This window comes from Lissotriton helveticus, chromosome 2_1, assembly GCF_964261635.1.
Source record: "Lissotriton helveticus chromosome 2_1, aLisHel1.1, whole genome shotgun sequence".
Taxonomy (NCBI): domain Eukaryota; kingdom Metazoa; phylum Chordata; class Amphibia; order Caudata; family Salamandridae; genus Lissotriton; species Lissotriton helveticus.
Window position 1 is genome coordinate 332,565,958 of NC_136059.1, and position 26,714 is coordinate 332,592,671.

General features: G+C 44.5%; 1 protein-coding gene and 1 pseudogene across 2 annotated transcripts in view; one reads left to right on the forward strand and one right to left on the reverse strand.

Moving 5' to 3' along the window:
- The window catches only part of C1QTNF3 (C1q and TNF related 3), a 762,159-nt gene that overhangs the window by 158,273 nt on the left and 577,172 nt on the right, over positions 1-26,714 (reverse strand). The window lies entirely within an intron of this gene.
- LOC144819090 (syncytin-A-like) lies at positions 6,374-11,663 on the forward strand (annotated as a pseudogene).

The following is a 26,714-nucleotide window of genomic DNA, read 5'->3' on the forward strand; positions in this document are numbered from 1 at the left end:
TGTCCCAATGGACATTAAAATGTACAAATAACAGCAGTGGAAGTAAAGGGAAAACGACGGTAGTACGATTCCTCTTTTATTGCATGGATGGCCAGCCGACACGTGTTTCGTCGTCAAGCAGTAACAGTGCTTGTACGACTCATCAGGGCTGGGGAGGATACAAAAATACATAATGGAGTATGATGTCCACACGACATTCTGCGCATACATATTTCAAAATAGTTTAGGTGTCTAGTTTTCTAGTGCACGTGCACGTGCAAGTGGAGGTCGTGAAACTTAAGACGTAGGACTGAATAGTGGAAGCTCAAAAAGCCGAAAAAGGTGATGGTGAAAATATTGGCCACAGAAGGTGACCAGATGGTGGTGCGTGTAGAAATTTAATTACCGTTCGCCTCGTTTGTGAAACGGTCTACATAAACGCGCAATGGCAGTGATAGTGTGTGTCCCGTGACTGGAGTGGGGGTGGTGGAGAATAATGGTGCAGGGAACCCAAAGAGGGTCAGTGACCTAACACTGCGGTAAGTGTACGCCATAAGTAGAATGCTTAATAAAATATTTAATGAGACTGCTATAAAAAATATATAATTTCTTCTAAGGGGGTGGAGTGAACAAGGGATCGGTATGCATCCTACCTGTAGCGCGAAGGCAATGAACCACAGGTCTGTAGCATGGCCAAAGAGAAGGAGACAAAAAGGGCAAAAAACCGTGTCATGACCAATGTAAGCATGGCGGGACGCCCTGGAGCACTGTACACCAATTTTTAGCAGTAAAAATAAAGGTGGAAATGACAAACACATTATGTAAAAATAGAAAAGGGAGCTCACCGCTTAGCCGGTGATAATTCCGACCCGGCCTCAGCTCGAGACCAGGTTACTAGTTGTGTGTAGGCTCCTGGTATGGTTCCTGATTCAATAAGGGTTCAAGCACTAGAATGCTGAAAAAGGAGCAAAATGCAAAAGCCCCATTTAAAATATATCAAGTGCTACCAGAGTTCAACAAAGTCTAATACCAAGAATGGGGGGGGGGGGAGGGGGGGAAAGAGTCACAAGAAGTCAATTGTGCTCAACAAGTATGAAAAGTCTCACCTTGTTGTTACGTGAAAAGTGCTCCAAACGCCTGAGGTTCATAGATGTCACCAAATGGTCAAAAACATCCACTTTCGAAACACTTGGGTGAATGAGACTACGAGTCATATAGTCGGTTCTTTGAGAGTGATCTGCGGGAAACAGAGAAGGAGGAGCGGCGAGCGTGAGTAAGCTCGTACCTTAAATGCCGAATGTGCGGTCTCAAAGGAAAATACGCTAAGAGGATCGGACCATATTAAATGAAATTAGGTCAGATGGAAGGAAAGCTGCATAACGCTTACCGGTTGTAGTTGCGGAGACGGCAGGACGGATAATCCCACACAGTGATTCCGGGTTCCGGGTACGGACACGTGGTACCGACCCGGAAGTGATTTTATACTTGACGGCGAGGGCCCCGTATGTGGAGAGCTAAAACGTTAACCTCGGTGGTAGTGTCTCAGGGGACGCGTAAACCACCACGGGACGCTCTTAGAGTAGGGCGAATAGTAGAGAAATGTAATTCACTACGTAGTTATAGGAAATAATACATATATATCAAAGATATATAATAAATAAAAACAAGAAAAAATAGAGTGATTATGAATGAAGCGGATATCAAAAGCATGCAAAAAGTGTTCGGTCATGCATCCGATCCAAAACATGCATTGGTGTTGGTGCTGCATTGTATAGACAATTAAAACATATTTTATCACATTGCTGCTCCTGTATGCTATTTCAAATGCACATCTATTAAGCATGGAAATAAGTCATAAGCATGGTGTTCACAGCAAGTAGCTGTGAAAATCCAGTAATAACATGAAACTCCTGGTATATAATGAGGGCAATAACATAGTGAATGCTGTACCATTGTGACATGAAATTTTCACTCATATGATAAGGTAGTGCATGGAAGGCTCAGTTCTGTCAATACCAAAAGAAACCCCATGTAAACCTCATTGGGAGATGCCACCCGCAAGGGTGGTATTTAAAGGACATATTGATACAGTTAGGAAGAGTAAAAACTACAGAAAATGACAAGATTGCAGGATGTGTCATGACTGTAAGTTGGTACGTGTAGATATAGGAAATGGGTGCAGAGGTTAGTCTCCTAGGAAGAATTGCATCTCTTGGTCAAAATTAAGCCCCTGTGCCACCGTACGGAGGCGGAGGATCCATGTTGCCTCCAAGCGTCTTAATTTCAGTTCCCTGTTGCCGCCTCGTACCCCAATTGGGACAGTGTCAATCCCATAGAATGAGACATGTTTGTCCAAGGATTGTTCGCCGCACGCAGCCACGTGCAGAGCAACTGGATATCTAGGATCCTGTTTGTGTATAGCTCTTATGTGTTCTGCTATCCTTTCTTTGAGGGGACGGATAGTGCTCCCCACATAGATTTTTTTACATTTGCATTCGATTATGTATACTACATAGCGTGTAGTACAGTTGATGTTTGTCCTGATGATGTAGGTCTCTCCCTTGGTGTCGTGGAATTTGGTGGTCTGGTGCTTAGCCCATCGACACATGGAGCAGAACCCGCATTTATAAAAGCCAATGTTACGTTTGGTTAGCCAGTTGTCCTCTGTGTTGCTTCGAGGGATTGTTGGGCTTAGTCTATTTCTCAGGGTTCTGCCTCTCCTGTAGGTGATCTGTGGATGTTCTCCTACAAAGTTCGAGATGTTTTTATCCTTCTTGAGGATGTTCCAGTGTTTGCTAAAGGTTCTGCGTAGAGCTTGGTGATGGTTGCTGAAGTCGGTAATCATGCGGATAGTCCCAAGATCATCTGTCTTTTTATTGTGCTTGTCCTTCAAAGTGTCTTTCCTTTTGATTTTCATGATCCTAGAAGTTGCTGTTTTCAGTAGTTCATCTGAGTAGCCTCTTTTCCTGAAACGTTCCTGCATACTACTCAGTGTTTTTCCGAAATCTTGATCGTTACTGCAGTTTCTGCGTGCACGTAGGAATTCTCCAAAAGGTATACTGCTGATCTGGTGGGATGGGTGAGCGCTGCTGGCGTGCAGAATCGCATTGCAGGCAGTGTTTTTCCTGAAAAGTTTACTATTCAGTTTGTTGTCAAGGATGTAAATCTCCAAGTCCAGGAACTCAATCTTGTCGAGGCTCGCCACCATGGTGAACCTCATGTCCCACGTGTTGTGGTTGAGATGTCTATAGAATTCCATCAGGTGTTCATGTGTGCCAGACCAAATCAGGAAGCAGTCGTCTATGTATCTTCCCCAAAATACTATAGAGTCTATGAAATTCGCTCCTTTGGTGCCCCAAATTAGGTCGTTTTCAAGTGCGCCCATGAATAGATTCGCAAACGAGGGGGAAAATTTTGAGCCCATGGCGACCCCTTTCGTTTGTCTGTACCATGCGTTGTTGAACATAAAAATGTTGTTGTTTAGGATGAGTTCCATCATGGAGACAAGCATGTTGGTGTGTTGCCACATGGTGGCTGGTCGTTTCTGTAAGATTTTTGTAACCACTTCGAGTCCAAGTTCAGGTTTGATGCTAGTATACAGTGCTACCACATCCATGGTGACTAGAAAGTTGCCAGGTTGCCATTGAAGATCAGAAAGAATACTCAGTATGTGCTTAGTGTCCTGGATAAAGGATGGTAGATTGCGTACCAGGGGCCCTAAGAACAGGTCAACGTATTCCGCTATTCTCTCAGTGGGACCCCCGATGCCAGAAATAATTGGACGCCCGGGAGGAAAAGGTAGATTTTTGTGTACCTTTGGAAGGGTGTACAGCCAAGGGTACGAGGGTTTGATTACTTTCATGTAAAGAAATTCTTCTTCATTGATTAGGCCAATGTCTTTCCAGGTGGTGAGAGATCGATTGATGTTGGTCGTGAGAAGTGCTGTGGGATTGTGGTCAAGGTATTGGTAACACGTGTTATCTTGTAACTGACTGAGAATTTCCTCATCATAGTCCTTTCTGTTCATGATAACTACGTTCCCTCCCTTGTCCGCTTCTCTTATGATGATGTCATGGTCTTTAATGAGGCTGTTCATGGCTGCTCGTTCTCCTGTTGTTAAGTTGTCCTTATATCTGAAGGTACGTTTAGTGTCTTTTAGTTCTAGTTTGTCAATGTCTTCTAATACTCTTTTATAGAAGTTGTCTATGGAGTTGCCCCCTGGTAACGTTGGAATCCATTTGGATTTGGATTTGAGCCCACTGACAATACTAAAATCTGATTCGATATTAAGTTCCTCAAGTAGGGTGTCCATATCCTGAGGAGTTCGTTCTAAGTCCGTAAGAGAGAGTAAGAGATGTGTGGCTTGGATATCATTAATGGTTAAAACATCAGGTTCAAAATCAGTAGGGATGTTTGTAGTGCTTTTATTAGACATGATTTTGTTAGAGAAATGCTTTTTCAGTTTTAATTTGCGTGTGAATTTGAACAAATCAATCTTTAGTCTACATACATCAGTGTTAGAAAAAGGGTTGAAGTTGAGACCTTTACTGAGAAGGGAGATCATGTTGGGAGTAAGGGTTTTGGATGAAAGGTTAATAACCTGTACCTCCCCCTCCTGTGTGTTAGTTACTGTTGGTGGTTCCCAGATCTTAGTTTCTTCCGGTAGTCTTCTACACCTCCCCTTCCTGCCCCTACGGGTTTTGGGTCTAGTGTGCGGATGCCTCTCCTGATCCGCTGGATTTCGCATAAAAAAGGAGTTGACTCGCTATCAGTTCTGTTGGACTCATCTTCACTGACACTGATAGTGCTGAGTGAAGTATTGCTAGACGAGATAGAGCTTGCGTCAGTTGAGTTTGCTTTATCTCTACCCTTTTGTGAAGGTTTGTTAATCATGTAGTCGTATTTCCTGTCGTAAGTAAAGATTCTGCCGTCAGTATAGTCAGCCTCATCTCTTTTCAATTGCCTGGCTTTACGACTTTTAATCTCATTCTGGTGTTTGAGAAGGATCTCATCTAGTGTAGTGTAATTTTTGACAGTGGATTCCGGACGATTCAGGTCTTTGATCTCCTGCTCCAAAATGGCAATCTCGGCTTGAAATTTGGCGACCTTGCGGTCAGAGCTCTCAATAAGAATGTCCATGAGGATATTGGAATTGTTGGTCAGGGCATCTTCCCATTTACTTAATAGGTCGCTATCCAAGTTATCATAGGTAGGGAAGATCTGCGCTCTCAAACCTCTCGGTATACGCTTGAGTCTAACATATTGTTTCAAAGTGGTGCCATCCCACCACTTTGAATTTTCTAATTTTTTCAGTTTCTCTAATCTCACAAATTTGTCCCTCAGACCTTCTTCCTTGGTGCTGCTAGGGGCATTGCTGGTAGTAGCTCTGTGTGTGGACATACCCTTGGCGAGATTATCAAAAAGCTCTTCAGCAGCTTTATCTCTATTCATGGCGAAGAATAGAAAGTGCTATTCTTATGTGACAGTTAGGATGCGTGGCGGCTGCCTCCCTGTTCAATACAATGAAGCCTAAAGAGAACTGGGGTTTTTTGGAGTACAGGGAAATACTGGGCGCACAGCACACGTTAGTACAGGGTATCAATGGGTAAGGGTGCAAGTAGGTGAGGGGGCAAAGGCCCTAAACCCCTCTAAGAGTGTGCAGAGGCACACAACATACAAAGAGAAACGAAAACCAATTGCACACCAAAAAACATTATAAAGAGAGATGTCCCAATGGACATTAAAATGTACAAATAACAGCAGTGGAAGTAAAGGGAAAACGACGGTAGTACGATTCCTCTTTTATTGCATGGATGGCCAGCCGACACGTGTTTCGTCGTCAAGCAGTAACAGTGCTTGTACGACTCATCAGGGCTGGGGAGGATACAAAAATACATAATGGAGTATGATGTCCACACGACATTCTGCGCATACATATTTCAAAATAGTTTAGGTGTCTAGTTTTCTAGTGCACGTGCACGTGCAAGTGGAGGTCGTGAAACTTAAGACGTAGGACTGAATAGTGGAAGCTCAAAAAGCCGAAAAAGGTGATGGTGAAAATATTGGCCACAGAAGGTGACCAGATGGTGGTGCGTGTAGAAATTTAATTACCGTTCGCCTCGTTTGTGAAACGGTCTACATAAACGCGCAATGGCAGTGATAGTGTGTGTCCCGTGACTGGAGTGGGGGTGGTGGAGAATAATGGTGCAGGGAACCCAAAGAGGGTCAGTGACCTAACACTGCGGTAAGTGTACGCCATAAGTAGAATGCTTAATAAAATATTTAATGAGACTGCTATAAAAAATATATAATTTCTTCTAAGGGGGTGGAGTGAACAAGGGATCGGTATGCATCCTACCTGTAGCGCGAAGGCAATGAACCACAGGTCTGTAGCATGGCCAAAGAGAAGGAGACAAAAAGGGCAAAAAACCGTGTCATGACCAATGTAAGCATGGCGGGACGCCCTGGAGCACTGTACACCAATTTTTAGCAGTAAAAATAAAGGTGGAAATGACAAACACATTATGTAAAAATAGAAAAGGGAGCTCACCGCTTAGCCGGTGATAATTCCGACCCGGCCTCAGCTCGAGACCAGGTTACTAGTTGTGTGTAGGCTCCTGGTATGGTTCCTGATTCAATAAGGGTTCAAGCACTAGAATGCTGAAAAAGGAGCAAAATGCAAAAGCCCCACTTAAAATATATCAAGTGCTACCAGAGTTCAACAAAGTCTAATACCAAGAATGGGGGGGGGGGAGGGGGGGAAAGAGTCACAAGAAGTCAATTGTGCTCAACAAGTATGAAAAGTCTCACCTTGTTGTTACGTGAAAAGTGCTCCAAACGCCTGAGGTTCATAGATGTCACCAAATGGTCAAAAACATCCACTTTCGAAACACTTGGGTGAATGAGACTACGAGTCATATAGTCGGTTCTTTGAGAGTGATCTGCGGGAAACAGAGAAGGAGGAGCGGCGAGCGTGAGTAAGCTCGTACCTTAAATGCCGAATGTGCGGTCTCAAAGGAAAATACGCTAAGAGGATCGGACCATATTAAATGAAATTAGGTCAGATGGAAGGAAAGCTGCATAACGCTTACCGGTTGTAGTTGGGGAGACGGCAGGACGGATAATCCCACACAGTGATTCCGGGTTCCGGGTACGGACACGTGGTACCGACCCGGAAGTGATTTTATACTTGACGGCGAGGGCCCCGTATGTGGAGAGCTAAAACGTTAACCTCGGTGGTAGTGTCTCAGGGGACGCGTAAACCACCACGGGACGCTCTTAGAGTAGGGCGAATAGTAGAGAAATGTAATTCACTACGTAGTTATAGGAAATAATACATATATATCAAAGATATATAATAAATAAAAACAAGAAAAAATAGAGTGATTATGAATGAAGCGGATATCAAAAGCATGCAAAAAGTGTTCGGTCATGCATCCGATCCAAAACATGCATTGGTGTTGGTGCTGCATTGTATAGACAATTAAAACATATTTTATCACATTGCTGCTCCTGTATGCTATTTCAAATGCACATCTATTAAGCATGGAAATAAGTCATAAGCATGGTGTTCACAGCAAGTATCTGTGAAAATCCAGTAATAACATGAAACTCCTGGTATATAATGAGGGCAATAACATAGTGAATGCTGTACCATTGTGACATGAAATTTTCACTCATATGATAAGGTAGTGCATGGAAGGCTCAGTTCTGTCAATACCAAAAGAAACCCCATGTAAACCTCATTGGGAGATGCCACCCACTGATGATGACTGTACTGCAACATTGGAGGAGGACGATCACCTGGCACATGAGGACCCCTTGTCTCATGGCCGACAATTGTTTATTGATGGTTCCTCATGGATAGACCAGGAGACAGGTAAAAGATATAAAGGTGCAGCTGTTGTTGAGGCTATTGGTATACCTACTGATTATACCTATCACACATTGCACCTCTTACCCTTGCCATCACAAGACTCAGCCCAAGTGGCTGAATTAAAAGCATTGATAACTGACCTACAGGCTTGTCAGGGTCAGCCAGTAACAATATACACTGATTCAGCATATGTAGATTCCACAGTTCACTCAGGGCTGAAGAGATGGGAAAGGCGAGGATTTCTTAAATCTGATGGGACACCAGTAGCGCACCAACATCTTTTAGCTGACCGTATTGCTGCATTGCAAATATCATGTCAAGTAGCAGTGGTTAAGTGCCAGGCACATACAAAGGGAACAGATTTGGTGTCTAAGGGAAACGAAGCTGCTGATACAGCAGCAAAGGAAGCCAGTTATAATGCCTCAGTCATTACTTATAACAGCCCTTCAACAACTTCATTTACCAACACACAATTCTAAAAGAGTAATGATGGAATTAAATAAAAGCTGGTTTATCCCTAATCTAGGACCATTAGTTGATGTATTTCTAGCTTCATGTCATGTGTGTTATCAGTACTCTAATAAGAGGTCATCAAACATGCCTTCATCCTCCATTCCAAGACCAATAGGTCCTTTCATAGAGATACACATAGATTTTGTAGATATGATACAAAAATGTAATGAATATAGGTATTTGTTAGTAGTGGTGTGTCCATTTTTGCGATAGATTGAAGCAGGACCCTGCTCCAGTTGTGATGCTGACCAGGCCGCCAAATTCCTGGTGAGAGAGGTCATACCTAGGTGGGGGGTTCCGGCGGTGATACGCAGCGATAATGGAAAACACTTTGCTAACACAGTATTTCAGCAAATTACTACACTATCAGGAGTGGAACTCCAATTTACCACCCAGAGAGTAATGGAATTGTTGCGAGGATGAATGGCTTATTGAAAAGCAAAGTGTAAAAAATTTGTGAGACACTGAAAAAGAATTGACTGTACTGCCTTCCCCTTCCTCTGTATGTATTGAGAAATGCCCCTTCAAAAGATCATCATTTGACCCCTCACCAAGTCGTAACAGGTAGGCATTCTAATTTTTCTTTTAAACAAAATCAAATGATTCGTTCTGATACTAAGTCTGCATCAGAAAGTGTTTGGCAAGACATGAATGCATACATGTCTGCCTTAATAAAAGCTGTATAGGTTTATTCTAAACAGGTTCAGCTGCAACAGGCCAACAGTACTGCAGCACAGCTGCCCTTGTCTACAGCCATCAGCTTTGGTTCCTGGGTCTTCATGTGCAATTTTGTGAGAACATGGAAGGATCCCAAGTTTCTAGGCCCCTACAAAGTAACACAGAGCACCCTAACAGCAGTAAAAGTGGAGGGGATGCAAAATTGGGTGCAGGTAACAGACTTTATTCCATTTTTGACTTCACTCCCACAAGGAGTGGAGGAGGCAATGGTCCAAGAACAAATTATACAATGAAGAGACAGTTACATGACATTTTTCATAGTATAATAATGAGTTCAGTGGTTATGATTATTACTCTGATAATTTGCTATTGTATTATGTGTTACATAGAGCTTTCGTAGAGCTGTTTTCAAAGAAATAGATATACATCCTCTGCATGATTATCTACTTGATAATTTGTGGTACAAAAGCATGCATGATATAGGTACCAATACACAAAATGATAGTTATGTATGTTCTCTTATTCCCCATGCCATAGAAACACCACCTTAGTGTATCCTAAAGGAGTGCCTGTTTATATGACAAAGTGTTTATTGCATCTTTTCTTGTATAGGATGAAAGCACAGTTACAGCCAACACATGTTAGTCCTATGACTGCCGGAGTTAATACAACCAGATTTGATACAACCCCCGAAATTTTGCAAATCTTGACAGATAAAACAGAGATAATGAAAGAGATATCCAGAATGAAAGGAGCAGGGCAGAAATATAGTTATACAAATTGGGAGGAAGCCCTATTGGAACGAGGTATTCTAGAGAGATCTAAACCCCCATCCACCTGTAATAATTATTCTGCCAAACCACTGCCCCCAGATTGCGCAGCCAGGCCAGTATTAAGTATTGAAGCATCAGTATTTGCCAATAATAAATGGTTTACTGGAGCTAGGTTGTCATGTAGGGCCATATCTTTATGGAATGGCACAGAAACTAAAAATCATTTGAGATTTGATGATATGAAAGCATCATGTCAGCAAGTATGGGATGAAAACATTCAGAGATATACATGGACTGGAACTAAACGTTATCCTAAGCTGGCTGTGAAGCTAATGAGATTTTCTCTTTGCTTTCAGGGAAATGGGATAGTTAAAGTGCGACGGAATCTCAATTGTAGTTCAACTATTAAAATACAGGGCGGTACCTCCAGCCTTATGGATTTTTTCTGGCAGTGTGGAGCTCGAATATACACTCAATTACCCCCCGACTGGAGCAGAATCTGCTCTCTGGTGACTTTGCATACTCCATCTATGGTAATACCAGCAAAAGAAATAAAAGATTTGCATTCCGTGAGTAAAGCATCAACTTTGCTGCATCATCACAGAAGAAAAAGGATGGCTGAGTACTTTGGAACTTCAGTGTGGCAGGATGTGCCCAAAGAGTATAGGTTGTTCAATGATGCCCAAATATTTTATGGAAGTTTGATACCTATGTTTCAAGCAAAAGCAACTGTTCGCTGGGTTCAGATCACCCAGTGGGAGCCATGCTACTGAAGATGGCTTTAATGCAATTAAAGAAGAGATGCGTTCAATCAGACTTATGGTGATGAAAAACAGATATGTTTTGGTCTTAATGACAGCAATCGAAGGAGGAGTATGTAAAAAACGTAATTCAGCATGCTGTACTTTCATACCGGCGAATGATGAAGATGAAGGAAATCTAACTCCCGCCATATTGAATTTGCATAATTTGCTTACACAGATGAAGAAAGAGGGTGTGCTCCAGATGAGTGGTTCACTGGCTGGTTTGATTGGGTGCCGTCCTGGATGTCAGGGTTGTCTAAGGCCTTGTAATAGTACTGTTGCTATTGATGTGCCTAGTATTTCAGGTTATCTTAGCATGTTGCAAGAGGGTTACAGCTAAAGTGGGAGGTATGTTTCCTATAAGGAGAAATAACGAGATGCAAAATATAGAATTGGAAGAAATGCACAGGGGTAGTGAGGAAGTAGTCGAAGAATCGACTAGACAGGGGAATGAAAGGAATCAAAACGCTAATTTAGATTTAGGACCTAATTATTCAGTTTTATCTGTCACGTGCCCACACACTGAAATATTATGTATAGACATAAAAACTGTATAATGCTGTTTAAACGTGCATGTTAACGTTGCACAATTGTATCTGGAATTAATATACAGCCTGCTTTAAAATAAAGGTCTAAATGCTGTTTGGTTTAAGTGTTTTTTCTTCTTCATTGTATTCGAGCTGAGAACATCCTGCCTAGGATATTTAACAGGAAATTCAGAGCAGCAAGAATGTTTTCCATTGTAGTCTGTAAGTTTGGTGTGAGAAGTCATGAACAAGATAAAAGAGCTGTTCTTCAAGTAAATGTATGCAATTTGGGTGGGACATAACGGAAAAGCAGGAAGCTTTTTCTATTGTGAACATTGTATTAAATATGGATCTAGGCCAAAATTAGTATTATAAGAAGTAGACTTGAAGTGTATGTAAGTTGAGACTGACTTGTGCTTCACTCATAGCGCATCACTCGCCCAGCTGAATTAGCCTGGCATGTACAATGAACCTTTTTGTACTCCCTTTTGTTGCAGATTTGGTGACTAGATGATTTGCACTGCTTAAAGGATTTTTTCCCCGACATCGGGTGTCTGATTCAGAGCAAACAGTAGAGGTTTCTGTCTTCGTGCATAAAGACAGGAAAGGCTAGGTTAACATGTGAGGCCTTACACATATTATTAGCTGCCAGGAGAATTTACTCCCAAAAGTACTTACTCACTTTACAAGACTGATACCTAACCATGAATAAAATGTTACTGTTTCATAAATGAAAATATGAATACATTATGATCATAAACACAAATTGCATATATGTAACTTTTTCACCCCTATATTATATATGTTTTATGCATTGTGGTTCTTACGGAGCATTCTAATCACTGTAAATATTATGTGTTACTGTCACACAGTTTAATGTCACTGAGTTGTCCTCTATTGGCATCATGGATGGCTGAGCCAGACTTACGAGAAAGCATGAACTGAAGGTCACTGCATGTGTTTAATGTGATGTGTAGTTGGCAGGATCCAACACAGAGTGCAGTCTGAGTCGCTTTTGTGTAGGTGTGTGGTCATGGTTAGTACGGCAATGTTGGAGCTTTGTGTGGTTTTTTTGTGGGTGAGGACTAAGGCTTGGATGTCTCATTAGTCTACACCAACAAGGGAGCAAGTCTTGCAGCTGGTTGAATATTTCACCAAACAGAAGCAAAGATTCTTCCCTGTTTTTTGCTTTTAATGAAGTGCTCATGTTTCACAATTTTATAAACTTGGAAATTTGGATAGGGTGAATTGGAGGAAACAATTGTGCATTGTTTTAATTAGATTTTCATGAAAGACGTAATCTTTAAGGATTATAATAAAGTATTGTGCAGCAGAATACTTACATACCTTTCACCTACTCTCAGACAACACTCACCCTGCACACTCACCCACCATTGGCTCTGCATAGTCACCCTCACTTTGTGCTGGCAGATAGATACTGCTCACACACCAATCACACAGTGCTGACTCTGCACTCACACCATTGACATACCTCTCACCAAGTACTCACATTTCTCTCACCCTCAACCCACACCTTTCACCCTGAACTCAAACTGCATTTTAAATATTGACATACTGCTCATCCTATACTCTCTCACCTTGTACACACACAATTCTCATTCTGCAATGAACACGCTTCAGTCACCATGCATAGAGGCACTTTCACTGTGTACTCAGACACATCTCAACCTCGATTCATTTACCGCTCAGCCTGCACAGAAGCACTCACACCTTTCTACCTACACATATACTCTGCTCCCACACCTCTTATTATTAATCCCAGAGGCAAAACCTAATGCCTTTCCCAATGCTTGTTGTTTTTCCTTTGGCAGCAGGTAGTAAATCACTTGCAGAGATTTTTCCTTCTCAGCAGGTTATACTTTCAATTTAATGTACAAAAAGTGCCCTCTGCTATAACGCTAAAGACGTATTTAGTAAATTATAAATGAGATAAAGTGCCCGCTGTCGTACATTATAAGGACATTGTAAGTCACTAAGGCGTTCCGAGCCCAGATTGAGGAACGAGTTTGTAGGCCTCTCCATCATCCTTCTGACAGAAAGAGATAGTAATGAGGCAGGTATAAAAAATGTAAAAAGGAGACTGAAGTGTGAAATTAATCACACAAAAAAGCAGATAATAAATTGTTGGGAAATCATTCTAGAATGTGTTTAATGCATGTCATATTCAAATAAATACAGGCTGCAGGTCTGAATTGTTTGTACCAAGCAGCATGTTTAATTTGTAAAATATTAAGTGCAGGTGCTCAAATTTTTGTGGGGAGGTCACACCCACTATCTCAGCTCCTCAGCTCCGCCCATGTTCACCTCTGGCTCCACCCAATTACTCTATTGTCCCCCACCCACATCTCCTTAATGCAACCTCTCACACGCATTTCTACATGCAGCTCTTGGTGAGAGGTAGACATAGTAGCTCAATATTCTATATTAGTATTTAACTTATAGACTCCAAGTAATAAAAGGAAAGTAATAACAGGATCTCTCCCACAAAAACAGTATCCCACTGAACTATTTGTTACACGTGCATTGTGATCTGCATGGTGCAAGTGCTTTGAAGCATAAACCCTCTGCACTACCTTATAAGTCAAAAGTAAACTTCCACTAGACAAAGCTCGATTCTCTGTCCATCAGCTAAATTAATCACCAGTTGTATTGAAATTTTTATTTTTGCCAGAAAATTGATGGAGACAAGGAACACTGTAGCAGGTACTTTTAACTCCATCATATATTTGAGAAAATGGCACCCCAACCCCACTCCCCCCGCCCCCTGCCCCCAACGTCAACGCCTTGTGCTGTGGCGATGGTCACTCTGCCCTACAGCTGACCCTGTGCAGGCGTGTGTATGGTGCCTGTTGCAAATATTCACTGAGCCAGGTGCACTCCATGTGGAGAAAAAGACAAATCTAAATTATTTCTGGACAGATGGAATTCCGAACCTGCCACCGTTCTCTGGCTCATTGCAGATGAAAATTGTAAATTCTAGATATCTTCATAAGATACAGTGACACAGTAACATAAGAAAGGGGAACGTAACAGCCAAACTCACTCTTAGGTTACTACCTCCTTCTGTGCTGCCATTTGACTGTCTTGCGGTCCTTCAAAGCATGGCAAATCACATCAGTGAATGAAACAGCTTCCTAAAATTTGTCCAAGGGTGCCTCACTGCCTCTAATTAAATTTCAGATGGTAATGAGGTAGTGGTACATAAAATTGTGTGTACTGCTGCGCAATGCAGTGCCATTTGCCATTTCTTATCACATCATTTAGTCAAAGCTGTGCTGCATAAATTGGCTGTACTGCAGACTACAAGAGGCTCTTTGGCACACGATGTCACACTTTTTGAACAGGGTAACAACCTCACAGGACTGTGCTGCTTCGAGCAGCTTGGTGTCAAATCTGTGTGCACTACTGTCCTGCCGCAGCAATGCTCCCCACCCCACAACCACCCATGGCTTCACGTGATGCTGCTGAATGCCGATTCCTTTCCCTTCTGCTCTAACTCTGGTCCCACGAAGTGCCCCCTGGGCGGGTGGGGGAAGGAGTTAATGTGTCTTCCCATGCTTACCCCAGGAAGGACAGATTGCTACAGATAGGACAGGTCGCCTCCCATGACAGATGTTGTTCTAACAGGTGCCCCACAAGGCAGAAATGCGCATGCGCGTGCGGCCGCGCATGCCCATTTGGATGGAAGAAGTCGGCGCAAAAGAGAAGAGGGAGCCCCGGGACGCCGCGTACCAGGTAAGTGCCTTTAATTTACGTTTACAGTATTTTTAAAAACAAATTAGGTATGTAGAAGAGGGCGGGAGGGAGGCGGGTGGCGCGTAGTGGGGCTAAGAAAAGTGTGTGGGTGGGCGTAGCTTCCTGCCCACTTCACGAAGCTTTGCGTAGCCCCACTACGCATACTACGCCCACCCTTAGTTTACAGTCGGACCACACATTCTCGACTTAAATATTGAGAACGTGGAATCTACCAACAGCACACTGACTCTATCAGGGAAGGACAGACTATGCAGTGAGGCCTCTAATATGCCCCGTAATAAAACACAGCAGATCCTTGAAAATAATGGTGCTGATTCATTTACGAGGTTGGCTTGCCCTGCGTGTTATATTTTAAAATGGGTGATGTCAATCGTAATAATCAGAGCAATTGCAGTTAAACAATATCACTTGTCAACGCGTCCTTGGTTTTAATGTGGCTTTGACTCGATGGAGGACAGCTGGCTTTGTCAGATCATGCGCCGCTTTGTCAGATCTTTTTTCTTTTTTCTTTTAAAGCTTTATTCGGAACATAGAAAACATGTCCATAAAAGCACACACAGTTATAAATACAGTACAATTGATCAATTTTAAAAAAAAGAGACACATAGTACATTATTATACAGAAGGGGATGAATAAATATTTAAAAGCACATACTTTTCCTGGCACCAATTGCCTTAAGCAGGAAAGTAGCAGTAAAAAAGCAGATGTCCGGGTGATGCAAATTAAAAAGCAGTTTCATAGAGTCATTAATTGTTCTTACTCCAAATCTTCTCAGCATAGGCTTTAGGAAAATTTTCCGCAGTTCACCATACAGTTGGCACAATAAAAGAAAGTGCATAGTGCTCTGTTCAGCATTATTATCACAAGCACAGGGTCCAGAAGGACGCATTTTTACGATGGGACACGCAACCAAGTAATGCACTGTCCCCATCCTCATCCTGGTCAGCACAAACTGATGCGAAACTCTAGTCACCTGAGTCAAGTACGGTTGGAGTCCAATAAAGTCATTCAAACTGTTATACAGCATACAGGTATAGAGATTTGGTTCCTCCAATGCACGCCTCTCTGCACAATAATTCAAGAAGGTGACTTTCAAAGTAGGCTTGGAAATGTCAGAGGCACAGTGTCGATCATTGGATACATTAAGCCCAAAAACCTTTTGAAAACTGTCAATCGTATATTTGATCCATGGGATCTTTAAATGATGATCCAAAGTGAAGCAATCATTGATAATGGCTCTATTCAGGGAGGTACCATCATTCTGCCATACCGAGCGCCACAATAATAGGGGTCTTAACATAATCATATCATTTAGAAATTGAATCCCCAGTTCCTTGTGGACCAAATTATTAGAGGTAGATTTGGGTAAACACAGAAGCCTTTTCAAAAAATTATTCTCCTCTACCTGCAGACTCCCGGCTGGTGACACACCCCATACTCCAGCCCCATAGAGGGCCGTGGAAAGACATCTGGATTAGAAAATATTTAACATGTCTTTAATCCGTCTGTTCCCCAACTTCTTAGCGAAAACAAATACCCCATTAGCACTCCTCGTCATCTTTGTTTTAACTGCCTTATGCTCTATATCCCAGCAGCCGTTTTTGGAAAATGTAATCCCCAGGTAGCAAAAATTATCAACTTTGTGGACCGGTTCACCTTCTATGAAATAATGGGAATTAGATTTTGTTTTAGATCGCCCTGTCCCACACTCCATAACGTAAGTTTTAGTTCTATTAATCACCAGTTTCCTGCTTTTGATGAACTGTACAAATCTGTTAATCAAACGTTGAAGGCCTAATGGGGTCCTAGACAGCAAAACGGCATCTCCGCATAGAGTAGCACAGGGATGTTAAAGTTGTTAACTCTCGGGGCATCTGCCGTAACTGTCTGTAGAACAGAATCCACCTCGTTAATGAAGAGTGTGAAAAGCAGGGGTGCTAAAACACACCCCTGCCTTATTCCCCTCCCTATCCTGAACTTGCTAGTACACTCCCCATTAGGTCCATACCGGACACTGGTGCATAATTTTTTCGTACAGGCGAGCCAGGAAATAGACTATACCTTCAGGTGCTCCCATTTCGATCAGTTTGGCCCAGAGTATAGCGTGCTCTACCATATCAAAAGCACTGCTTAGGTCAGCGAAACATAAATATATAGACCCTTTTTTGGCCTGGGTATATTTCCCTACCAAAAGTTCTAAGTTTAAGCATTGCTCAATGGTGCCACGCCCTTTCCTAAACCCAAACTGACTGTTGGTTAAAATCCCGTTGGTCTCTGCCCATTCCTCTAATCTGACTAAAAGAACCCGGCTCATAACTTTTACAGATGAATCCAGTAAAGATATTGGCCGGTAATTTTTTGCGTCACCCCGATCACCTTTCTTAAAGATAGGGACAATTATTGATTCAGCCCATGTTAACGGTATCTCACAACAAACTGCTGCGTTAAAAGTCTAAACCAACAATGGGCCCCATATCTCCGGGGCCGTCTTGTACACATCTATAGGCACCCCATCTGGTCCCTGGGCCTTCCCTCCCTTACTAGCCCTGATGCTATCCATGACCTCAGGTGTGGTAATATTTAGGGTAACAATGGGCCAACCCTCTCCAAAGGTGACCGGTCCATTACCAGAGTCAAAAATAATGGAGAAATGTTGGATCCACGATTCCATGCTCACATTTGATGTTAGCTCCGGTACCTTCTCATCCTTAAGAAATGGGCAGTTCACAGTGGCCCAAAACAGTGTACAATTTTTCAATTCAGCAGCTTGGCTAAGATTGTCCCAAGCTTCCTGATGAAGTTTGGCCTTTCTACGCTTAAGGATCAAATTGTAATCCAGCCTAAGTTGGATCACCAGACTCTTATCTCTAGGTTTAACTGCTAGGGCCTCTTTCAGACCTTTCCGGGCGATAGTGCAAGCATGGTCAAACCAGCCCCTTTGTAGTTTGCTCTTGTGCCCACCTATTCTGGTGAACTTTTTGTTGATGATTGCATTAATTCTAACAAAGTGATCAATACTTTCAGCCGTAATTGCTTCCTGCTCGAGGATCGCCGTAATTTCTGTCAAACAATTATTAATGATAGAATCAGATGTTATTTCGGCCTTATCCCCTTTCCACCTCAGCCTGAAACCATTGGGTCTATGGGGTTCAATATTAACAACAGTACCCAAATGGGAAACAGGGGCAGATTTCCAAATCATGGCTTCAATAGTTAAGCAATTATGGTCACTTAGCATAACATCAACCACCTTTGGTTCTGAGCACAAGGGGATTAGGTTAGAAGACATGCACATAAAATCAATGACAGTATTAGCCCCCCTCCCTACGAAAGCCGGTAAACTTTCTCCCAAGTCATTCTTCCCATTTTCCAAAATTTCAATATCGTGGGCTACCAATAAACTGTTCAGAGATTCTCCATACAGATTATGGGGAAAATGGACATCGGCGTCCCCTAAACGATCGAAGACACCACATAAATTCTGATAGGATAAGGGGCAAACTGAAATGTTAAAATCCCCCACAAAAATAAATTCATAAACAACATTAAAATTATTCACAATACCACTTATCCCATTTTCTAAGTCATTAATTACTGTGTGCCTGGTACCATCAAATATATTATTATAGAAATTAATCAAAAGGATATTTCTACCTGCTTCTTGTGCTAGCCATAAAATTTGGGAGTGAGACCCCACTAATACATGCTTTTTCACCAAAATTGGTAACTTGACTGAAATCAAAACCAGCAACCCCCCTTTTGCCCTACCAGAGGGTGATGCCAAGGCGGGAAGTTCGTAAGATACAAAGCCATCATTACCCTTGAAATTTTTACACCAGGTTTCCTGCAGGCAGATAATGTCAAAAAGATCAATAAATTCTTTCCATCCTAAAATATCCTCTTTGGCCATCAAGCCTGCAACATTCCAACTGGCGATGTAGCAAGTTCCACTTTTCCTACAATGGCTAGCATTTGGTGGACCATCGCTAGATATGGACATGTTCTCATTTAAAATAAAAACCAGAGTGTTATGCCTAGAAGTCTCGTCTTTTCCTCCAATGGACACACATTCTATAGTCACACTATTTACCAATTCATTTTCTGACATGGTTGACTCACCATTACGGTTTTGGGATGGCTGAGTAGTCTTTAGTCAATCATTTGAGTCTAAACCGCTCAGGGCTTGATATCGGTTGAACGTTGGTACCTCCAAGCCCCTATGCCTAGAGTCCCCCCAGCCTCCTCTCCCCCCAGGACTTAGTTTAGGCTGAGCAAATAAATGCCTATAAAAATAAACCCAGGGGTCTAAGTGTTATTCCTTGGTCGCTAGGTGGGCGTGAGGTAGCTCTGATCAAAGAGTAGTGGCTAGATGCGGGTCCTTAAAATTCACTATCACACAGTCACCACCAATATTTTTCTCCGATTTACCAATCCATTTAGTCCTGGTTGTAGCCAAGATCTGATCGGTTAAATCTAATGGAAAACCACATTCCTGGTTAAGCCAACTCACAGTTTTATTCTTTAATGACTCATGGGATTCCATATCACCGTGAGGCCCTGACTCATTCATAGGTGGTACGTTGGTCAGAACTGCCACATACGGGGCGCAATCTGGCGGTAAATCCGGTTGGGAATACCCATATCGCCTAGGTTTCCCTGTCCCTGACTTTGGTTTAGCCCCTGGGGTGTTGACACTTACTATATTTGGGACTAACACAGGCCTGATATTAGGGACAGCCTCTGTTACTATGGCTTTTTCAACAGGGGTGATCATCTGAATCACCGCTGGAGGTGAATCACTAAGCTTCTTGCTAGCTTCAGGGGTAACATGGTCTGAGTTCGATTCCTTCAATAAACCCCCTAATCTCACCACCTCCCCTGTAATAAAATCCAGTTTATCCATTAATGGTTTGATTAATGTCTCAATCTTGGCATCGATGATATTAATAAGCAAATGAAGCTGGTCAGAGTCTAATGTTATCTGGTGACTGTTGGCCATAATGGTAGGGTCACAACTAGTGGTATCAGCTACAGGGGCTAATCTCTTCTTAGCCGGTTTACCTCCTCGTTTTTTTGTAAAATAGGCCTCCCAAAACTTCTGCCTGATCTTAATGTTCTCTGTATTCTGGGGGCAGGAGAATCAAGTACACTTAAATCAGAAACAGCCGGGGAAGCAGGTACTATATCGTTGGGGGGCACTCAGAGCTAACTAGATTAGACTCATCCCCCGTTATTATATCAGTTACGCTAGCCAAATTTGACTCATCCCCAGTTATTGCATTAATTAAGAATGCTACAGGGGGGTCTGGATCACAAGTAACATCAACTAGAATAGTTGATACTGGCGTTGGTAAGGGGGATTTTAATAGAGGCACTGGTAAAGAGCCACGTCCCAGGGAGAGTCGCTGCTCTTTATTTATGTTATCCACTACCTTGATAAGGTAATTATCAAGGGTATTTACACTGCCCTCTTTCGACATAATTACACAATAAATCACACAAATATATTAAAAACGAATATAAGCCTTAATGAATAATAGTGGAATATCCACACAATGTAAAATAGGTAGCCCAGCACGGGAGGATCAGTCACAATAGTTCTTTAGTCAGCTGTAGAAGTTCAGTACCGCTTAATTATCTCCTGTATCGTCCCGGATGCAGGGTCCGTGGCCCTGCCCTGTCTCCTTCTGTCTCTGACTGTCTAGGACTGTCACGCCCTTGTCCCGGGCTTCTCCCTGGCGCCTCCCGCGTGCGACTCGCGGGGCGAGAGGGCGCGTCTGCTTTTCAAGCGGCTCCGTGCGCTTGCCTCGCGTCACGGGCGCCCCTTAGGCTGCTGGGGGTTGTAGTGTGCAAAATTGCTGCCGTTTCCCTCACGGCTCCGCCCGATGGCGTGACTCGCTCTCCCCCGGGGCTCTCGGCCGCGTCTGCTTTTCAAGCGCCTCCGTGCGCTTGCCTCGCGTCACGGGCGCCCCTTAGGCTGCTGGGGGTTGTAGTGTGCAAAATTGCTGGCGTTTCCCTAACGGCTCCGCCCGATGGCGTGACTCGCTCTCCCCCGGGGCTCTCGGCCGCGTCTGCTTTTCAAGCGCCTCCGTGCTCTTGCCTCGCGTCACGGGCGCCCCTTAGGCTGCTGGGGGTTGTAGTGTGCAAAATTGCTGCTGTTTCCCTCACGGCTCCGCCCGATGGCGTGACTCGCTCTCCCCCGGGGCTCTCGGCCGCGTCTGCTTTTCAAGCGCCTCCGTGCGCTTGCCTCGCGTCACGGGCGCCCCTTAGGCTCCTGGGGGTTGTAGTGTGCAAAATTGCTGCCGTTTCCCTCACGGCTCCGCCCGATGGCGTGACTCGCTCTCCCCCGGGGCTCTCGGCCGCGTCTGCTTTTCAAGAGCCTCCGTGCGCTTGCCTCGCGTCACGGGCGCCCCTTAGGCTGCTGGGGGTTGTAGTGTGCAAAATTGCTGCCGTTTCCCTCACGGCTCCGCCCGATGGCGTGAGTCGCTCTCCCCCGGGGCTCTCGGCCGCGTCTGCTTTTCAAGCGCCTCCGTGCGCTTGCCTCGCGTCACGGGCGCCCCTTAGGCTACTGGGGGTTGTAGTGTGCAAAATTGCTGCCGTTTCCCTCACGGCTCCGCCCGATGGCGTGACTCGCTCTCCCCCGGGGCTCTCGGCCGCGTCTGCTTTTCAAGCGCCTCCGTGCGCTTGCCTCGCGTCACGGGCGCCCCTTAGGCTGCTGGGCGTTGTAGTGTGCAAAATTGCTGCTGTTTCCCTCACGGCTCTGCCCGATGGCGTGACTTGCTCTCCCCCGGGGCTCTCGGCCGCGTCTGCTTTTCAAGCGCCTCCGTGCGCTTGCCTCGCGTCACGGGCGCCCCGTAGGCTGCTGGGGGTTGTAGTGTGCAAAATTGCTGCCGTTTCCCTCACGGCTCCGCCCGATGGCGTGACTCGCTCTCCCCCGGGGCTCTCGGCCGCGTCTGCTTTTCAAGCGCCTCCGTGCGCTTGCCTCGCTTCACGGGCGCCCCTTAGGCTGCTGGGGGTTGTAGTGTGCAAAATTGCTGCAGTTTCCCTCACGGCTCCGCCCGATGGCGTGACTCGCTCTCCCCCGGGGCTCTCGGCCGCGTCTGCTTTTCAAGCGCCTCCCTGCGCTTGCCTCGCGTCACGGGCGCCCCTTAGGCTGCTGGGCGTTGTAGTGTGCAAAATTGCTGCTGTTTCCCTCACGGCTCCGCCCGATGGCGTGACTTGCTCTCCCCCGGGGCTCTCGGCCGCGTCTGCTTTTCAAGCGCCTCCGTGCGCTTGCCTCGCGTCACGGGCGCCCCGTAGGCTGCTGGGGGTTGTAGTGTGCAAAATTGCTGCCGTTTCCCTCACGGCTCCGCCCAATGGCGTGACTCGCTATCCCCCGGGGCTCTCGGACGCGTCTGCTTTTCAAGCGCCTCCGTGCGCTTGCCTCCCGTCACGGGCGCCCCTTAGGCTGCTGGGGGTTGTAGTGTGCAAAATTGCTGCCGTTTCCCTCACGGCTCCGCCCGATGGCGTGACTCGCTCTCTTGTCAGATCAATGCACCTTCTCAACGGCGGACAGCCCACCATCTTGTTCTAGGAATCGTTCTAGGAATGAGGCCGTCACCGAAAGCACATAGGCTAGGGAACCTTCAGATGGAGATGCGGGCAGTGCCAGCTTTGTACATACCAGATAAAGATTAGACGATGTTTGTATCAAAATGATGTATCGGGCCAATTGACTTTGTAGGCCCCAACTTTCCCACTCATAGTGTAAAATACTTTTCATAATCCTCTCACATTCACATCCGTTAAAAATAAGGTCCCTTTCTTGGTGTGAGCGCTTCATTGGTGTAGGCTAGTGAGGACAGAGAGTCCATGCAGGTAAAGCATTTAATGAACAAGCCGTGACTGCTTTCTTTCAGTTTATGTTTCTCTTCGTCTCTCCCTTCTCTTTCCTCTCCGTGTTTTTCTTCTGTCCTTCCATATTCTTACATTTCTTTTGCCTCCTTCCTCTCTCTCTCTCTCTTTCTGTCTACCACACATGTGCATCCTTTCCCTTTCTCAGCTATCGCTATTCTCTTGCGCGCATTTTTTCGTTTATTCTGTTTCTGGCAGAACTGGTCCTTTGTCAGTTTCCCTTCCTATTCTCACTCTCATCTCCCTATCTCCGCTATCCTGTCACTCATCACAGCCATTTCTCTATCGTCTTCCTGATCGTTTTCCCTTCTTTACCCTATCTCTCTCCTCCCACGTTAATTTCTCCTTTACCCTGTGGAGATCTCCCCCAGTCTCTGTCCTCTCCCTCACAGTCTTCAGTTTCCCTTCTCCCTTTTTCTTTATCTTTCATTTTCCCTGCTCCTCTGCATTTGGCCCCTCTGCCTCTGTCTCTTAAGTGTGTCTTTGACTTCTCTCCCATTCCCTCTCTTCAGTCGAATGAACTTTTTTCTCCCCATTGATCCTTAGCTCTTAATGCCAATATCGGCAACCCCACCACTTAGCAACAATTAGTTGCGCAGTGCAAAATAAACAGTACACGCAAGTTTAATTGGAAAGCAGTTTGCTGCAGGTTTATTACAAAGAAGGAGTATGCCAACTTGGTGGGTTAACTTACAGGCGATCCAAGGACAGGCAGCTGTGAGAAACCTAAACTACAACGCCTGCCTGATGAGCCAAACTGCACTGTGGCCAACCCAATAGGTGCTACCATTTATATGGGGTTTATTCCCCTTACATATCATGGATCCCTAGTCCATAAATCGTACCCATGCTTTTTTAGGGGCGGAGCATAGCAAGGCAAGTCCTTGGTTGCTCAGGCTTACAACCGCCTGAAGGACTAGCGGGGCACCATCGTTTTCAACCAGGGTCCTGCCGTAAAGAATCCTGGCATTTTGGCAGAATGCACCCTCATACCAATCAATCAGCATCCGGATGGCTCTGTAGCTCCACCAAAGCCCTGGATGTGGCAGCAGTCATTTCCAGGGCCCCCCACCATGGCAGGCTCCATACCCTCCTGCAACGTGTGGTTACCAGTCTTTCTAGCTGGAAAATTTCCATCTAACTCTGCAGGTATTTCCCATCCCTATTGGGGGAACCTTGTGGTGTATGCACTAAAGAGACCATTCCTTATTTACCAAGCTCTTCTTGTTTTATTTGGTTTTCAATTAAAGTTGAATCAAACCCTCCTGCTTGGTGGGCTTTTGCATGGCTTATTTACCCTTCCGTAGGCAAGTTCTATGGCCTCCACTTAAATTGGGAACTACTGTTCTCTGTTTTAACCACAGCTTTATTTACCCATCCGTAGGCATATTCCATGGCTTCCCCGGGGTTGGGAACAACTGTACTCTACTTTAACCACAGTTCACGTTGAAATCCCTATGGTGCCCTCTGTGGAAATTAAGGCCTTCTTGTTAGGTATTGCTGCGTCGTGTATTTACCCAACACCACCAAGTCCCTTTTTTCAGGATACACTGGTAATCATAGTGGAGTTCACCTCCAAGGCCAACAGTATATTTGTTAACAAGATGTTGTTAGTGGCCAACACCATACCCTTATCTCTGCCAGCTGACCTCCACCTATATGGAGTACAGCGCTGGAAGTAATTCTCACCCCATAGGGAATGCAAAACTACTGCTAAACATAGTTCTGTCGATTTAATCCGTTGTGCACTGTGTGCAATGTGTGTCTTACATTTGGGATTGACTGATCCCTTGTTTACCCAACCTACATGGTTATTCACAAATATGGGGGTTTCAACTGGTAACCATGTGCCACCCCAGCAAGTGGGTATGGACTCCCCTGTAGAGGGTGTTAGGGCAGAAACAGGGTGGTGCCTTGTGACCAATGACACTCCTCTGCCTGCGTTAGCATCTAAAGCATGGCATTCTCCCCATAGAAATATATGACATATATCCAATTTAAGCTGATTCATGTCCTATCAGGGATGCCGGTGAGTTCCACCCCTAAACCAGGCCACCAAGTACATCTCCAAGGGGGCCTGAGGTCACCTAAGGGTGCTCCTACATCCTGCTGTATTTTTAAGTCCTTCTTGCTTGTATACCCATCAGTCTAACTGTGATCTTCAGATGCTTTTATCGCCATGCTGGTGTCCCCACCCTGCTGCATGTAGCCCATAGCCAGATGTTTATGAAGGTAAACCAGAGTGCCAGAAAGATGCCACGGTCAATGCTTTTAAATTTGTTAGGACATGGAGTGGACCTCTGGGAGAATTTACCTGAACTTTCTAAATTTAAATGCACGCTGTGTTCTGGTAATTGCCAGCATTTGTGCCTCGAACCCTTCTTTCTCCACCCTATTGGAGTTACAGAACACACTTTTTAGGAATGCCAAACTTACACAACCTACCTTTTTAAAACCCACTCTATTTGCAAGTTCCTGCCACAGTACCCTTCTGCCCGTGTATGGATAAATAGAATGCCTATGGCATTGTGCCTGCAACCCCGTATTCTGTTTAACTTCATGTCCATATTGCATGTCAGCGCCTCATCGTCTGACTGCGATATTTAGATGCTGTCGCCATGCTGAAGTCCCCACCCTAGCGTAAATCGTTCACTTCCAAAATCTGCTAATGTGTACCAGAGAGCAGAAAAGTAGGTGGGACTGGAGCAGAACCATGTGTACAAATACCTTCCCTTTCTTAAATAATGGGAATGCCAAATGTTCCTTGATCCATTGTAGCCTTTTTGTGCTCAAACCCATTGTTTCCCCAACTTTTGGAACCACAGCACATTTGTCAGATGACAACTTCAACAACCCACCTAGCCACCATTGCTATAGGGTGGGTACTTTTTACCTTAACGGAAGCCACCTGTAACATGCCCTAATTTTCAGAGTGCACATACCTTGCTGAATTAACCAGACATTTGCACAGACAGTTTTATTGATAACTATGGCAAACAAATTAAAGGTGTCAATTTTCGTTTCAGTGAATGTAAGTCTTTTGTGCATCTGCCCACGAGTACCTTGTTTTGTTTTGGCTGTGCTAAAATTGTTGCTTGCGTCCCACTTCAGGATGATACGTTTGTGCTAAATCTCTTTTTTCTACACTGCTGGGTGAGCCCTGTACCTTCACAGATATTTAGTTACATTTCCGTTTCTGATGGAAAATGGAATGAGATTGCATGCACCAATCCCAGGTAAGTAAAATATCACATATTCTGTCAGGGGACATGGCCCTTCTATTCGCCCTCTGCGGTATAATCTGGACTTACTATGACAAGGCATCAATGAGGCCACAGTGATCTCATGTACCCGTTCATATTGTGATACACATGCGCTGATAACTAATATGCTCCCTCTCCATGGTACTTTGTAGTAAAACAATGATGACAACAGCAGGGTATTTCCTGGTAATCCAGGAATTGGACCTAATTCAATGGGTTTATCCTTGGGATTAATTGCCCTCCACCAGAATCAAAGGCCTGCCTTGTTATCTGGTCTGCCTCCTAGAACCGTTCTAATAGGTGACACGAACCAGTTTACTCAACATAAGCTGACATTCTTGCGTTGCCATTGCCATCACCCATCCTATGCCCTTTGTAATCACCCTCCATCCTCCTGTGCGGTGGTCCTTTGGCGAAACTCCATGGGGACCCTGTAATGCACTTTGACCCTCATATCTTCTGTACTATTAGCAAGCACGACTCCTGTTTCCCATATAGCGGCTCCTGTTAGTAAAAGAGTGTGAAAATGTCTTGCTGAAGTGGACACAAAAGACAATTATACGTTTGTGGCAAACCTCACCAGCTACGCGACTGTCCAGCTTTTGGTGCTTAGAAATGAGTGTCCTTGAGA